A 17,372-nucleotide genomic window follows, 5' to 3' on the forward strand; every position below is an offset into this window, starting at 1 on the left:
TTGTTTCAGAGGGATATTTTCAAAGGCAACCAACGCTTACAGATTTTTAGCAGATTGCTCTGGACCTTGACAAAACAGCTTGTGTTTGCTGAAGTTCTGCAAAACTAGTATAGGGCTGCCAATCTATCAATCTGTGTACATATAGGGATGGGGCAGAAATTAGTTTCAATTTGCATTTAAAGGTGAACCTACCTGATTCACACGTTCAGAAATGATGTAAGAACTGAAACACACCCATCCTTCACAATTTTCACTTCTCCAAATTTTGCAATGCTGTTCTCCAGCCAAGTACAAAAAAAGCACTTACTGAGGCGAAGTGTGGATGTAGATGCATAGATTAGTGAAAATAACACACAAAATACGTAATATAGATTGCTTTGCAAAACTGGGTGTATTAGGCAAAATTGCACACAAAGATGACTATATTACAAGAAATTTGCATTAAAATGCTCATGGATTTTCATGAGGACTTTCCAAAATATTCTCAAACTGATGTAGGAATGTGGAGAACTGATCTTAAGATTAGAAAAATGAAAAACTTAAGAGAAAGCAAAACTAACATATTCATCCATTCCTATGCACATGAGCATTTAATTTTGACTAACTCTAGTTTGAGTTACTGGATTGTATCTTAGAGACTAAATTTTAAAAAAGGGAGGCTTGTTAGCTACCATGATAAGGTTCCACATTGTAACCTCATTTCCTTAACTATGCACATGGACTATTAACAATAAGCAAAACAGGTTTTAGTAGTATAGAAAAAAATGGATGAGTTTTCCATAGTAAGGCCAGAAAGAAATTTATTCACATTCTTGTGGATGGGTTTTTGGTCCTTTGTTATAAATCTGAAACCTCCAAAAGTTGTAAAATGTCAGTGTAGATCTATGTGAAAAAGTCAGCCTTTGACAACCTGGTACTCTCCATATATTTTGGATTACCACTCACACCAGCACCCTGTGCTGGCTGGGGCTGATAGGAGTTGTAGTCCAAATTAACTGGAAGGCACAAGGCTGGCAAAGGCTGATACAGAACAAACAAAATTAAACAATTAATTCACTAATAGGCAAAAAAACCTTGCAGTTTAAGAACGTACCTATAGCCCACAGCTATTTCTATCAAACTTTAAAAAGCAAGGAAATTGGGCACCTATAGTGAATGCACCAGGGGAGCAGGAGACCTGACCTCCTCTCTGAGATATTGTAGTGCCCTACAAATTTGTCAAAATGCAAACACACTTTGGGTTGGTCTTTCACAGTCCAATCCACTTCCTGTGTAGCTTGGAAGAATTTGGTAACATGTGCCTCTGAGCATATGGTGAGTGGTGGCAACACCTGCAATCAGCCCAAATAATAGAAACAAGACATGTGTTGTGCTGATCTTGTTTTAGCAGGGAGGAAGCAACATTATTAAGACAGTTGACATAGTTCAGATAGTCAGTTTAAATATGTCTGATTTACTTTGCAATTTTAGTGTAGTTTCCTATTGGAAATCATTTTCTTTTGTTTCTATTTCTGTGAAATAATAATAGTAATAGGATTACAGGTACTCTTTGAACATGGCTGATTTTTAATGAATTTCAACAGATCATGAGAACTCTGAGAGAAAAAAGTCCAAAAGAGCTCTGTTTTTTCTCTCTCTCTTTTGAACACTCGATTCTCTTTGACTATTTTGTGTATCTCCATGAAAATTGAGACGGTTGTTAAGCAAGCGTTTCTGAGTTCAGGACTAAAGGTTTTGTAAGGTTTTGTTTTGAAATGAGCTTATGGGAAGCATCAGAATGGCATGGGGGTATTTTCAATTTAACATTGCGGAATGTGAAAAATCCACGCTGGCTATAGTACACATCCACTCTCATGGCTGTATAATTAGCAGCACTACAAAACCTTTTTCTTCACTTACATAATACACACATTTTTCTATATGTAGGATTGTGCTGTAAATCCTATGTACACTTACTTGGAAGTAAACCCCATGGAACACAGTGTAAACATGCACAGATTTGCATTGTGAGTCGCCTTGAGTTCAGCCTAATGGTATTCTGACAGAGGGGATCTGTTGACCATGCCATGGTCATCTTGTGACTATGCAGGCCTTCGCAGGTCCAACAGACCTTATCCATGATGGTGCCTTCCTTATAGAACAGCTCCTCTTAAGAGAATTAGGGAGGACACAACAGTTGTGTGCTTTCACCATCAATTAAAGACTTCTCTTTTTTGCCCAGGCATTAATACCAGATCTTCAATACTTTCAGTTTGAGGTGTTAATGTTTACTGAATATTTTACTGGAAGGGTTTATCGTAATGTTATTATCATTGTATTATTGCAGTTTTGATTGTTGTGAATTGCTCTGGTCTTCCTTGAATGAAAAATGGAATGAAAATGACCTTAATATAATAAAAAAAACATTCTGGGTGCCATATAATCTTTCTGGTTGTATTCAGGTCCAGTTTGTTTTCCTGATAGCACCTTTGATGACATTCTTCTCTTCCTTCACTCCTCCCCTATCTCTGTAAGTTCAATGTTTTGAGAGACCTTCATGTTTCTTACTTCAGTTCAGGAAATAGACTTCAAATGCAATATGAAACAGGGCTGGAAAAGTGATACTGTCAGGGACTTCAAGTGGTTCCATGGAACCTTTTCAATACCCTGAACAAAGACAGAGCTGCATTTTGTTCATTCCCTCCTCCCTTTTTCCATAAAATAGTTGCAAAGAAGTCTATAAAAGAGAATGGCTGCACAGTTGCAAAATATAAAGTAGCAAAACAGAATACACTGTCTCATGCCTTCCTATTAGCTATTAATGTTTTTAAAGCTTTTTTAAAAAAGATATTTTTAAATATGTTTTGTCTTAATATATTTTAATGTCTGTTTATGATGTTTTATAGTGTTTTTAGTGTTTTTGTTTGCCACCCTCGGCTCCTACTGGGAGGAAGGTCAGGATATACAACAACAACAACATGAACTTATTTTTATTATTTCTAATTCTAATTCTAATAATAATTCTAATAATTCTAATTCTAAATCTAATTCTAATAATAATAATAAAATTTCCAAGCTAACTGGAAATCACAGTGTTGACAATTTGGTTGGCTCAAATGTTGATTTGTCAATGAAGCTGAGAATCTCAAGGCTCTGCTTTCAACCACTGAAATCAATGCATGTCTGTCGGTGAATGCTGTCCCTTGAGGAAGACTTCCATTGCTCCTTTCAGTAAAAAAACAACTTTTAAAACACAGAATACAAGAGCACAAGAAGAGCCCTGCTGAATCAAGCCAAAGGCATTTCTACTTCACCTTCCTGTTTCTCCACAGTGGTTATTAGGGATGTGCATTGGGGCTGTGTATAGGATTAATAATGACATGAATCAGGATGATGCAGGGGTCTTTCCCCCCTCCTGAGTCAAAATGTGATTTCAATCAATCCCTGTGAGTCAGATCAGGGCCTCTGCAAAGTTTTGTGTCACTCTGTTGCTCTGACTTTATGTATTTTATAGCTCTATGTCTCTGTAAACTTCTGTGTTTCTAGGACGATGAGCTATTCAAGAAATGAAGATGTTCAAAATGTAGCCTATGGAGCACAGAAGAGCTCTGGGTTGCTTTTTGTTAAAGCACCAAGTGGAGGTTTTTTTAAAATAATAATTTTAAATGCTTCATTTAAATCAGCATTCTCTGCTTATGCTCAACAACTGATTTCCATCCTTCCTTTGATTCCCTTTTGGTTGTATTTCAGGTAGTACATACCTATCATGACTTGTAGTAATTGAGGAGCCAGTGTGGTGCAGTGGTTAAGGTGTTGGACTATGACCTGGGAGACCATGGTTCAAATCCCCACACAGCCATGAAGCTCACTGGGTGACCTTGGGCCAGTCGCTGCCTCTCAGCCTCAGAGGAAGGCAATGGTAAACCCCCTCTGAATACCACTTACCATGAAAACCCTATTCATAGGGTCGTCATAAGTCGAGATTGACTTGAAGGCAGTCCATACTGTAGTAATTGATAAACTTAGGCAATGGTAAACCACCTCTGAATACGGTTTACCATGAAAATCCTATTCATAGGGTCACCTAAGTCGGGATCAACTTGAAGGCTGTCCATTTCCATTTTATGCTCAATCAATTTGCTTAATCTCCTTTAAAAGCAATCTGAGTTGGGGTCCATCACAACATTTTATCGAAAATTCTTAAAGTATTAATTTATTAATTTTATTGTTAAATTTATATCCTGCCTGTCCTCCCAGAAGGAGCCTAGGGTAGCACACAGAAACAGTAAAAACACTCTAAAACATCTGAAAAAGACTTTGAAATGTATTAAAACAAAGCAGCTTTAAAAACAGCTTAAAAAGCGATTCCAAGTGTGTACTCTGTGACGGAGTACTTCCTTTTTTCTACTGAACCTTCCAACATTCAGCTTCATTGCTTGTTCTAATATTATGAGATGGGGAGAAAAGCTGTTTGCTCTGTCTGCTTTCTTCCCTCCATGCATAATTGTACACATCTCTATCATGTCCCTCCTCACATGACTTCCCCCTCCAAACTAAAATGCCACAAATGTTGTTTTCTGTAACTCTAAAAAGTGGTTCAGTTGAGCTAGTCCTGCAAAGCTGCAGGATTCTCATAGTCCTTGGTTGTTGTATAGGTTTTTGAAGGTCTTTGTGCAAATTGGCCCTTGAAGTAATTGGCTGTCAAGTACCAGCATTTTGGATGTTATATACTGTATTCCTGTGAATGTTTCTCCAGGAATCCAGAGAATGTGAACCCTTGCTTATAAAATTTGAATTGCATTTAATCAATCATTCTCCTTTTGGTTTGCTATAAATTTGGTTCTTTAGTTCAGAGCTTTAGCATCAAATGTTGAGGGACTCAAGTGCCTATGTGAGACAACAAATTGACACTAATTCCCTCCTCAATTTTCAGGTGTGTTTGATTACCTGTCATTCTTTGGCCATACCCCCCATCCCGTTCTTCATGTTTTCCCTGGAGGGCCCTCCACACTGGTGCTTTTTCTTTCTTTTCTTTCTTTTCTTTTTTTGCAGGTGCTCTCTGCAACATGTCATTGATGCAATAATAGTGCATTAGTTGTGGATTTATATTGGACTGCCCACACATCATTTCACTTTATTAATTGGTCTAAGATGCTTTGCCAATGATACTGAATTATTGCCATCTAGTGGGGCACTCTTGCACTATGTTGTTGTTGTTATGTGCCTTCAAGTCGATTATGACTTATGGTGACCCTATGAATCAGTGACCTTAATGGAGAATTTTTATGTTTCCACACATATAGGCATAGATATTAAGAAGGTATATGTTTTAGAATCACAAGGAACTAAGCAATAAGCCACAGGCCTTTTTGAGACCACGAAATCCGGTCTCATAGAGAGGCAAGTGAAGTTCAGCCTGGACCTCTTAACCCTGGTTCCCTGACTTCATTTTATTTACATATATACAAGTCCTACAGGTTATATAGGTTAAGAAATATATTCAGGGAACCCTAAAAAACTTAGCATTAAATTCAGGCCTGTGCGTAAAACTTGGATAGCAGGCAATTCACCTTACCATGAACCCCTGCATTTACCAAAACTCAGCTGGTGCGTGACTGACAATTATTAATTAGTGTATTGTTTAAAGCCATGGGTATATAATCTGTGACTGATATATAATAAGACATAATTGCCAATTACATTCTTTGTTTTAGTATTTTATAGAGCCAGAGCTCCGGCTATTGGAGAAAGTTTATAACATTAGCAAAGCTGGAATGAGATATTAAGTTTTAATATTGATTTCTAAAATAACCCAGTGAGTTAAATTGTAATTTTAATAAGTAGAATACAACCTTGTAAGTGGATATTAATGGTAAAAAGGGTATGTGGAGTGGTTTGCCTTTTCCGTTCCTCTGAGGCTGAGAGACAGTGGCTGGTACAGATTTACCCGGTGCCTTGTTTTAAATGTATGGTCCCCAGGCACAGTACAGCACCTTAATCATAACCTTTCCTCTGTAGTTAAGTATTTTTACAGTTAGGAATGGGATTTCTAAGAAAATATCAGAAATAAGAACCCTTATTAAAATTGTGGTGCTCATGGAATTTTAGCCACCCTAAGCTGAGCGAGCCAAACCCAACCTGGCATCATTAAGGAACATGTTAGCCTGTCCAATCAAGAACAATGGAACAATGGATGGACTGGGTTTGCTTGAAAGGACATTCACAATAGTAACTGGTTTCAAATGGCCCCAAAAATCATCAATAAGGTTAGACAGCAGAACAATGGTGACATTAATAACATGAAGCAGAATTACCTAATGCTTTCTGATTTGTTTGGAAGGATTGTAGGGAGGAAGAACTGTGATGTTGTGTGGGCAGGAACTTCTGGGATTGGTGAACTAATGTCACATGCTGTAACTGTACTGTATAAAAGAGCTTGCACACAGTGCCTCAATGCAGTCTCTCCTGGATGTCTCAGGTGGACTGATCCTGCATAAGCTTGTAAAGAATAAAGCCCTACCTTTTTGCTCCAAGCCCGTGTCTTCAAATTTCTTCAAGGACCCCCAGTAAAAGATCCCATAGGAGAAAACTCTCCATCAACCCCCAAGAGCATCTGTCATGAGCCACCCTATTCAGATCCTGTAAGTTCAGGTCTGTGGCTTCCTTTATGGAATCAATCCGTCTCTCGTTTGGCCTTCCTCTTTTTCTCCTCCTTTCTGTTTCCCCCAGCATTATTGTCTTTTCTAGTGAATCATGTCTTCTCATGATGTGTCCAAAGTATGATAACCTCAGTTTCATCATTTTAGCTTCTAGTGACAGTTCTGGTTTAATTTGTTCTAATACCCAATTATTTGTCTTTTTCTCCTCCAACACCACATTTCAAATGAGTTGATTTTTCTCTTAACCGCCTTTTTCACTGTCCAACATTCACACCCATACATCAGAAATGCGATGGTCTGAATGATCTTGACTTTAGTGTTCAGTGATACATCTTTGCATTTGAGGATGTTTTCTAGTTCTCTCATAGCTGCCCTCCCCAGTCCTAGCCTTCTTCTGATTTCTTGACTATTGTCTCCATTTTGGTTATATGACTGTACCAAGATATTGATAATCCGTGACAAGCTCAATGTCCTCATTGTCAACTGTAAAGTTACATAAATCTTATGTTGTCATTACTTTAGTTTTCTTGACATTCAGCTGTAGTCCTGCTTTTGTGATTTCCTCTAACTTTCAGCAGCATTCGTTTCAAATCATTACTGGTTTCTGCTAGTAGTATGGTATCGTCTGTATATCTTAAATTATTGATATTTCTCCCTCCAATTTTCACATCTCCTTCATCTTGGTCCAATTCCGCTTTCCGTATGCTATGTTCTGCATATAGATTAAACAAATAGGGTGATAAAATGCACCCCTGTCTCACACCCTTGCCTATTGGGAACCAATATTATGTCCTTACAGTAGCCTCTTGTCCAGAGTATAGGTTGTGCTTCAGGACAATCAGATGCTGTGGCACCCCCATTTCTTTTAAAGAATTCCAAAGTTTTTAATGACGTACGCAGTGTCAAAGGCTTTGCTGTAATGTATAAAGCACAGGGTGATTTTCTTCTGCAATTCCTTGCTCCATTCCATTATCCAAAGTATGTTGGCGGTATGATCTCTGGTGCCTCTTCTCTTTCTAAATCCAGCTTGGATGTCTGACATTTCTCACTCCATATATGGTAAGAGCCTTTGTTGTAGAATCTTGAGCATTACGTTACTTGCATGGGATATTAAGGCAATAGTCTAATCATTACTGCATTCCTTGGGATCCCCTTTCTTTGGAATTGGGATATATACTGAACGCTTCCAATCTGTGGGCCATTGTTTAGTTTTCCATATTTCTTGACAAATTTTTGTCAAAATTTGGACAGATTCAGCCTCAGTAACTTGTAGCAACTCTATTGGTATGCCATCTGTTCCTGATGATTTGTTTCTTCCAAGAATTTTAAGAGCAGCTTTCACCTCACATTCTAAAATTTCTGGTTCTTCATCATACAGTTCCTCCATGAATGAATCTATCATCCTGGCATCTCTTTTATAGAGTTCTTCAGTGTATTGCTTCCATCTTCCTTCTATTTCATCTTGGTCAGTCAGTGTGTTCCCCTGTTGATTGTTCAACATCCCTAGTCTTGGTTTAAATTTCCCTTTCATTTCTCTAATCTTTTGGAATAGGGTTCTTGTTCTTCCCTTTTTGTTGTCCTCTTCTATTTCTATACAATAACTATTGTAATAGTTTTCTTTGTCCCTATGTACTAGTCATTGTATTGTTGCATTTAGGATTCTGACCGTGTTTCTATCTCCTTTTGCTTTTGCTTTTCTTCTCTCTTTATCCATTTTAAGAGTTTCTTCAGTCATCCATTGAGGTCTTTCTGTCTTTTTAACTAGAGGTACTGCCTCAAATCTGTACCTTATTTGATCTTTATATTCTGGGATGTTATTTAAATTGTATTTTGGCATTATGATTGCTTTGTTGTTCTTCTTTAGCTTTACTCTGATTTTCAGTACAACCAGTTCATGATCTGTACCGCAGTCTGCTCCTGGTCTTGTTTTCGCAGAAAGTATGGAACTTCTCCATCTTCTGCTACCAATTATATAATCAACTTGGGATATTATCCTTAGTACTATTAATTCACCTACTTTTTTCTGTGTAAAGCTGAAAATAATGACAACATAGGCTCTGAGGCTTACAATCTAGATTGAGGCTTACAATCTAAAAGGCATGGTGCAAAAGGAAAAATGTATGGGGATGCAAGAGGAAAAGCAGCAGTTTAAGTTACCAAAGCTTTCCAGTTATATAATGACCATTTAAAATGCCCAGCAAGGAGACAGTTCAGGGAGATAGGGAATCAGTTTGAAGCTGGTCCCACCTGAGGCAATGAAGTGGGCTGTGCTGTCTCACTTCTCAATCTGTTGCAGCCAGGATAGATAGATGTTAATACAAGACCAATCTAGAGTACAGTTACTTGGGAATGAGTCCTACAGAAATCAATGAAATTTACTTCTGAGTACTCAGGAATATCAGTCTGTGTTATATGATTTAAATGCTGTCTGTCTCTGTGTGTGTTCGGTTTGCTTTTTCCTAATCCTATTTCTTTGGAAACATAATATTTCCCAAAAGTCTTTAAAATATTATGCTTCTTGTGCTGTAGTAATTCTTTTCTTTTATGTTATGGAAGAATACACTGTAAAATACATATTATGAAAGTTCCATTTTACTGACAACTTTGTAAACTATTCTAATAGAAACAGCCAACAGATGAATCCCTGGAGAGGTTTTGTTGCTTTCTGCTAGGAACCTTAATGCCCTAATGGATAAGTTTTACAAAGATGCCATTAGAACACCTGTAGTGACAAAAAAATCATTATTCTGAAATGACTAATGGGGGGGCATTATGAATCTGAGATTATTGTCTGTGTTGCTAAGGATCTTACATTTGATGTCTTAATTTAAAATGCATGTTTTTTGAGTATAGGATTAGGAACTTCAGTGCCTGGTTTGGACTGTGGAATATGCAATATACTTACAGAGTACCTAATAGATTATGAAAACCAGCAATGTGGAACCTGTGGCTCTCCAGGTGCTCTGGGAGAACAACTCCCATCACCCCTGAGCACTGGTCTTGCTGATTGATGCTGATGGGAGTTGTAGTCCAGCAACCTCTCCCTGGGGAAGTTTGCCTGCTGCCCACATTGTCATATTTTCAGTGTCAGGGAAATATTCCCATTCTCTCAGGGATTTGAGCTTTGATATGGTTTGGTTTTACTGACCATTGTGGCATTTGTGTACATCTTGTTGGTTGGATAGGGAACAATATTTGATGTAGGCCACATTCACGCCATACATTTATTCCACTATTATTACTATTACTATTGCTATTACAATTATTATTATTACAACAACATACCAGGCACGAGGAACTTGTGGCCCTCCAGATGTTACTGTTTGTTGCTTTTTGCAACAAAAAGGGCAGTATTTAAATAAATTCTTGTGCTAGTGGAAAGACTTCAATTAGTGCAAGGGAATTTCCCCCCTCTGTGGAAGCTGGCCCATTAGGCCAAACAGGGCCCTGCCCCACTAACCTCAGTCTGCTCTCAGGACTACCTCTGAAAACATCAGCCTCATATTGAGTTTTCCAGCTGTGAAGCATGTAGCAAAACCTACCCCATGGCTTGATGTTATCCTATTGTGCAGTTCCCCACCTCCATAACAGCCAATGATGTGATGTAATACACTTGTCTCATGTGTTCAAGGGGAATGTGTGAAAATGGTTATAATGCAGGGACTGGCAAAGAAGATCCTGCACTACTTATGTCCTTGGAATACAGTTCTGAGCATCTACAGGAAAAGTTGGCCAAATCATCTGCCTGCAGACAAACAGTAACCACTATAGGGAAAAACTCTAAAAAGGTTAAATCCCTCATTATTCTGGCCTCAGTCCATTCCCCAGGACTTGCTTCAGCACATCAACTATCCTGGAAAGCGATCTCCAAACCCATAGCTCCAGAGTAATCAGAATTAATTTATAACTCTGTTTCCAACAATAAGTCCTGCTGCCAAAAGGAAACTCCTTTAAACTGACCTTAAAAAAGTGAGCAAACCAACAAATCCTCCCTCATGTCTGGATAACTCTAACTCTATGATGAGGCCTGCTGAGGCCTTTCATCAAATCACAAATCTGATGAAGGGATGCTCTGCCGGGAGCAATAACACTACAAGCAAAATTTAAATGCCCAACCAACTCCTGAAGCTCTCTCAGGGTAACCTTCTTAGCACTCAACATGTTAGCAACCCAATGCTTCAACCCGCCCAACTTTGCTGCTGGCAAACAGCAAGCCTGTGCCATTGAATCAAGCTCAATTTCCAAAAAGGTAAGCACAGGTGCAGGACCTTCTGTTTTCTCCTTGGCCAAGGGCACTCCCAGCTCCTCAGCTAAATGCCCGGATTCAGACAGAAGCTGAACACACTGTTGTGAGCCAGCAGAGCCAGCAAAAAAGAAAATCATGAAGATAACGAACTACTACTTTAAATCCAGCCTACCTCCTGGGAGCCCACGCAAGGAATGTATGAAAGTGTTTAAAAGCTGAACACAAAATAGAACGGCCCATGGGCAGCACTCCATCTACATAAAACTAACCCCTGAAAGAAAATCCCAAAAGATTAAAGTCCAGAGGGTGGACTGGCAAGAGACTGAATGCTGACTTGATATCAAACTTCCACATGAGAGAGGCAGGGCCAAAAATGTTGCATCATATCCACTGTGTAATGTGCAGAACACAAATGCTCAGGGAGAGCATCATTCACCAACTACCCCTTAGGGCAGCCTTTCCCAACCAGTGTGCCTCCAGATGTCGTTGGACCACAATTCCCATCAGCTTCAGCCAGCATTGCCAATGGTCAGGAAAGATGGGAGTTGTGGTCCAACAACATCTGGAGGCACACTGGTTGGGAAAGCTTGCCTTAGGGTAAGACAGATGATAAATGAGGTGATACTGCTCAGACTCTTTGATACCCTCTAAGTGGGCACAGAGGGATATTCAGTAGGACTCAAAACCCTACCTTCAGCAACCTCTTTATTAATTTTTTTCTGCACCACTGTTTCCATTCCAACTACAGACTTCAAATTCCCAGGCATGTAAGGTTTATGCTCCCCAACAACGGGAATCCAGAAGCCATAACTAAAACCTTCCTTCAAATAAACTGCATCAGAATGATTAGGGTATTGATGCAACAAAGCCAAAAGCAGCTGAACCTTAATAGGGGTGGGACCCCTTACCAGGAGGCTGCCCACCAGATTCAGGCTTCTTCCCATGCTGTGACCCCCCTGAAGCCCTGAGCTCTAGGACAATCCATGATGGAATGGAGCCAGCAAAAATGGAACAGTCATGCTTATATTTACAGGGGTTGCTGTTAACAGATGCCTTTAGCACAGAACTCCCAACAGAGCAGGTGGGGTTGAACCCCCTGCCCCATGGACCCACGGGAAGGTGCTAAGACAGGAGACTTAACCAGTAAATGCCCACTGTCAGCTCTATCCCCTTGGATGGGATGGGCTCCAGTCATAAACTACAGCCACAATTCAGGATCCCTTCTATCCCACCGCAACCTAACATCACCTGCTGCCTGCATCCTAAATAATTCATCATAGGCCATCCATGCAGATCCCACAAATTCTGTATGGTCCCTAAAGACGATAGTCAAAGAAGCCCTCATAAGCTGCCGCTGAAGTATAACCCCCATATAAATAAGGAACCCTGCCAGCCAATTGCCCCAAGTCCTGTCAACCTTCTTTTTTTCCAGTGTTTCTTTATCTCACTCCTCTGGTTTATCCTTGTCCTTCTGCTCAGGCTCCCGATAAAGCAAGGAAAAGACATCTATGTATTTACCTTTCCAAATATGCTCCTTGGTTGCCAACAATTAATAAGCCTCCAGAGGAGCAGATGTCTCACCAAATGGAATTGCCCCAGCCTGAATAGAAGCCAAAGGATCTGCAACCACGTGAGCCACCCCTGCAATCTGTAAAGAAGAAAAATCTCCCTGCCCATACATAGTGGGCATTACCCCCTAATAGGATGGGAAGGCCACCTTGGACCAGCACCTCAAGGCATAAACCAGGAACCCATGCCAGGCCACCCAGGAAAGCCCCACACCAGATGTACACTCACCAAACTCTGCTTGAACAGCACCTCAACCTCCTGAGTCCCAGCAGCCATTGGTTCTGATACTGAAGTCACCACAGCAAGCTGACCAGACAAACCTTCCAAGGCAGCTAAATGATCCAAAATAGCATTCTAATCAGTATCACAGATAGGGTTGCTACGTGCGTGGCCTGAGACTGATCCTGTATCTTTAGGAGAAGAGAAAGTCAGCCAAGTGCAGGTGTTCTTGCAACAATGTAATGAGAAATACCACAAAGTGGAATTCTTCCTTCCCCCTGCACAACTTTTAAAGATACAGAAGACCTCTTGGAGACCAGGCCTGGCAACCAAGAAGTCTTCTGTATCTTTAAAAGTTGTGCAGGGGGAAGGGATAATTCCACCTTGTGGTTTTTCTCATTACAGGGTTGCAAGAACACCTGCACTTGGCTGACTTTCTCTTCTCCTAAAGATACAGGATCAGGATCAGGCAACCCTAATCACAGAGGATTTTTTATCCTTCTTACACTGAACCAGCTTGGCCTTCTTTTGTCCCCTCTCCAAAGGTTGACTTTTCAATCTCTCCAAGAACTCAATCCAGGCCAAAACTGATGCCATATCAGGGCCCTCATCAGATGATGATAAAACCTCCTGGTGCAGAAGAAATTGCTGCTGAGCAGGATGTTTTGGGGCTTTCCCCTTGTCTTTGGAACACCTGTGTTTCTTAGGAGGCATAGTAACAAATAAAGATGCCCACCAGACCACCAACCCCAACAGAATTAAGATAGATCTGTTATTTCTATTATATTATTTTTGATAAACTTTATATACCTCTTGATCATAAATATGCTCCAAATGGTATGCACACACAGCACCAGCCACCTGGGCACAATTAAAACTGCCCAACAAATGAGGCCTTATAGGGAAGGATGGCTTACTATGCTCCAAATCTGGCTCCAAATCTAGAACCAAAAGGCCCTGTAAAATCAGTCTTTTTCCAAAAGGGGAAAAGACCACAATGGCAGCTGGTGCCAAAGTACATATTTAAAATCACCACAGTGACATCTCCCCAATATGGCTGTCGAAACACAAGGCCTCCACAATACAGGCTGACTAGGCACCAAAATGGCCCCCGGGGACTAAGCATCTTAAATGGCCACCCAAAATGCAGGCCTACCAGGCCAACCAATGGGTCCAACAAATTCCCCCAGCCTCAAACTCCAAACCACACAGGCCTATAAGAGCCCATAAGATGTACAGACGCTGCCTGCAAAACGGCTAATGTGGCCCCTGCCACCAAATCAGCCGCTGCCTAAAATAGCTGTCCAGCACAATTGTTCCTTTACAGCCCTGCCCCCTATGAAACTAAGCCCAAAACTTCCCTTGACAGAGGAGTCCTGCTCCATTGCCGCACCAGACTGGAAAAAGGCCTAAGAGGGGTGAAGCAGGGTTTAAATAGCAGCACCCTGCCCTGCCCCAGTGCAGCACGGCAGTGCATGCATGGCCCTGCTATAGGAACATTGAAGCCATGCCAGGACTTCTCTGACACAGCTTCAAAGGCCCACCAGCAAGGCAGGAAATCTGATGCGGTGTACTAACTCTACATTAAGGCTACTACTTTAGCCTTACATTCATTACTACTACCACTACTTTTGCTACTTATCATCATATGTTGTTGTTGTTGCACCTGTATTCCACCTATCCTCCATCCTGGAACTCAGGGGATCATATATGGTCTTCGAGGAAGTTCTCTCACCCAGTCACTGGCCAGACCACCAAGGCATGCTTAGCTTCAGCAAAGTGGCTGAATCATGTGTCCTTAAAACTATTAGTGATGGTTTGAACTGGGATGGCTAGAAATCCTCACCCAAATATGAGGCAAACCAGACCATTCAAAAGTTGAGGTTGGGCTCAATTTGCTTTGCACTGAGGTTTACCTCCACAAGCCAGCCCTTCCCCCTAGGTATAGCTAAATCTGATTTGATTTCTCTAAATCTGATTTCTCTCAATTTTTCATTTTCTGGTCTTAAGTTCAGTTCTCCATATTTCCATTTGTTTGCTTTTTTTAAAAAAAAAGTCATTAAAATGCACCACCATTTTAATGTGAATTTCCCCTATATAATGCATTTTTGAATGTTATTTTCACCAACATATGCATTTTACCCCACTGTATGCATTATTAGACAGACACCATCTATGTTCCTCTTTTAACAAGCCTTTTTAAGTAGAGTCCTTATCCCAGTCTGTGTCTGTGCTGGAATTGCTTTTTAAGATGTTTTAAATGTTTTTTTAAAAGATGTTTTTAAGTTGATTTGTTTTAATATATTTTTAAAGATATATTAAGATATATTTTAAGATATATTTTTTAAGATGTTTGCTTTAATATGTTTTAAAGTCTTTTCTTTTAAAGATGTTTTAAAGTGCTTTTAGAGTTATTGGTTGCTGCTCTGGGCTGTTTCTGGGAGGAAAGGTGAGATATATACAGTCTGCGTCTCTGTTGAAATTGCTTTTAATATGTTTTAATCCTTTTAAAAAAATGTTTTTAACCCTTTTTAAAAGATGTCTTGAAAGCTTTTTAAAAATGTTTTTAAAGATGTTTTGTTTTAATGTATTTTAAAGTCTGTTTTTATGATGTTTTAAAGTGTTTGTAGTGCTTTTGTTTGCTGCCCTGGGGTCCTGCTGGGAGAAAAGGTGGAATATAATTTAAATAATAAATAAATAAATAGTAAGGGGAAATTAAGGAAAGCCAATGGGAGTTTCCATATCACTACTTCCATTGTTATCTATCATTCAAAACAGCCACCAATCAATTCTGTAAAAGAAAGACTTAGGAATATGTGCATAACATAGATGGTTCCATCCTTATATTTCTGTTATCCCTAAAAGGAAGTTTAGAATTTCTGCTCTCTTCTCTCTGACCTGTTTTGAGAAAGGCAATGCTTGTCAGTCAGGATGCAGTTCAATTCTCCTTTGGAATGTTGCCTCCTTGACCAACCGGGTTTCTTATCCCTGTGAGTGATAAATCTGTAATGGGCTCTGTCTTTGGAAATGATCAATGGCCAATCAGACTTAAGTGTCAAACCATTGTTGTTAAGTTGTCCTGGTCAATCTCCTGCTGGGCAAAAACACCTATTCCAGACCTGGTCAAATAGTCTGATTAATGACTCATTGACTTCCTTTCTTTCACACTCTGTCCCTCTGTGGAAAATCACTCTAAATGGTAACTGTGAGGCGTCCTTCCCTGGCTCTCCCTGTCAGGTTCCTACCTGCTCGTGGTTACTGCCTGTCTCTAGGCACCACCAGGGACTCCACCAGTCCGGACTGTTCTTTATTTTATTTTTTCTCTCCCCGCTCTAGCACAGATCTCAACAGATCCCCCTGCTAGGCAACCACCAGTCACGTCCTAATACTAGTATTCCCAGAGACTCTGAATACTGGTATTGTTATTCTCTTCACCGCTGCCACCATTTGTTACAGTTCCCCTTCAGCCTTGGTCATTACCTTACCCTCCCTTCTGGTCTGTGAAACCCCAGTCAAGGATCAGGCCTTTGGTAAACTAAATTAAGTATTTATTAAAGATAACAAAGCTAACAAGATTAACAAGATTTCTTCTTAAAGCACATAAGCATATGGTTTTACTCAATACTAATCCGAACTCCACCTCCCTCCTTCTCCACTCTCTCCTGTCAAACAACTCTCTAAACCCCACCAAGCAACCCACTCAGTTCTCTTCTCCCCCCCTGATTCCACTCTCACTCTTCCTTTTATACATTCAGCCATTTTAAACACTCAGCCAATCATCTAGCATTCTACTGCCCATTCACTCCCCCTCCTCTTTCACTCCACTTACCATGTATCTTCTAAACAACAACACTTACCATATATACATTAATATAGGAACATCACAGTAACCCCCTTTGCCCTAGTGGAAGAAGTGAGTAGGATATATACCCCTGCCTTATGGGTAGATCAGGTGTCTTTCTAGAACAGGGATTGGGAAAGTCAGGCCTGGGGCTGAAATGTGCCCCCTAGGTTTCTCTATTTATCCCCTGGGATTCTCCCCAGGCCACCTCCTCCCCCAGGCCAAATTCAAAGCCCTACTTCATACTCTCCTTTAGGGTTTTTGCCTGGCTGGAATGTGTAGTTGATACGTCTTAGTTGCCTGGATGGAAGACGAGAGGTGTGTATGAGTGTGCATAAAAGCTAGGCTACTGTACAAAAGTAAAATTTACATTTATTGTGTCACTGACAAGACTCTAGTCCATGAAAGCTTATGCCGCAATAATAAACTAATTAGTCTTTAAGATGCCACAAGATTCTTTCTTGTATAGTTTAGTCCCACTTTTTCTTTCACATTTCCAGAAGCTGAGAAGAGATTATCTGAGATTCAGGTTCTCATTGAGGCACAGTGGTGGAGACCAAGAAGAATGGGTGCAACACTCTGATCAATTTTCAATGCATTATTGCGTCTACTTTGAGAAGATCTGTCCAGGGCTTTAGGCTGCAATCCAGCAAGCTCGAAACCCCCAAAGAGGCGGACTCCTCCACAGAATCATTGTGAGTGGTGATACCATGCCCCAGGAGGGATTTAATACTGGGAACGATCTATCGTCCCCCTGATCAAAATGCTCAGGGAGACCTGGAGATGAGATATGAAATTGAGGAAGCATCCAAACTAGGAAATGTGGTAGTAATGGGTGACTTCAACTACCCGGACATAG

The sequence above is a fragment of the Rhineura floridana genome, chromosome 7, assembly GCF_030035675.1.
Source record: "Rhineura floridana isolate rRhiFlo1 chromosome 7, rRhiFlo1.hap2, whole genome shotgun sequence".
Taxonomy (NCBI): domain Eukaryota; kingdom Metazoa; phylum Chordata; class Lepidosauria; order Squamata; family Rhineuridae; genus Rhineura; species Rhineura floridana.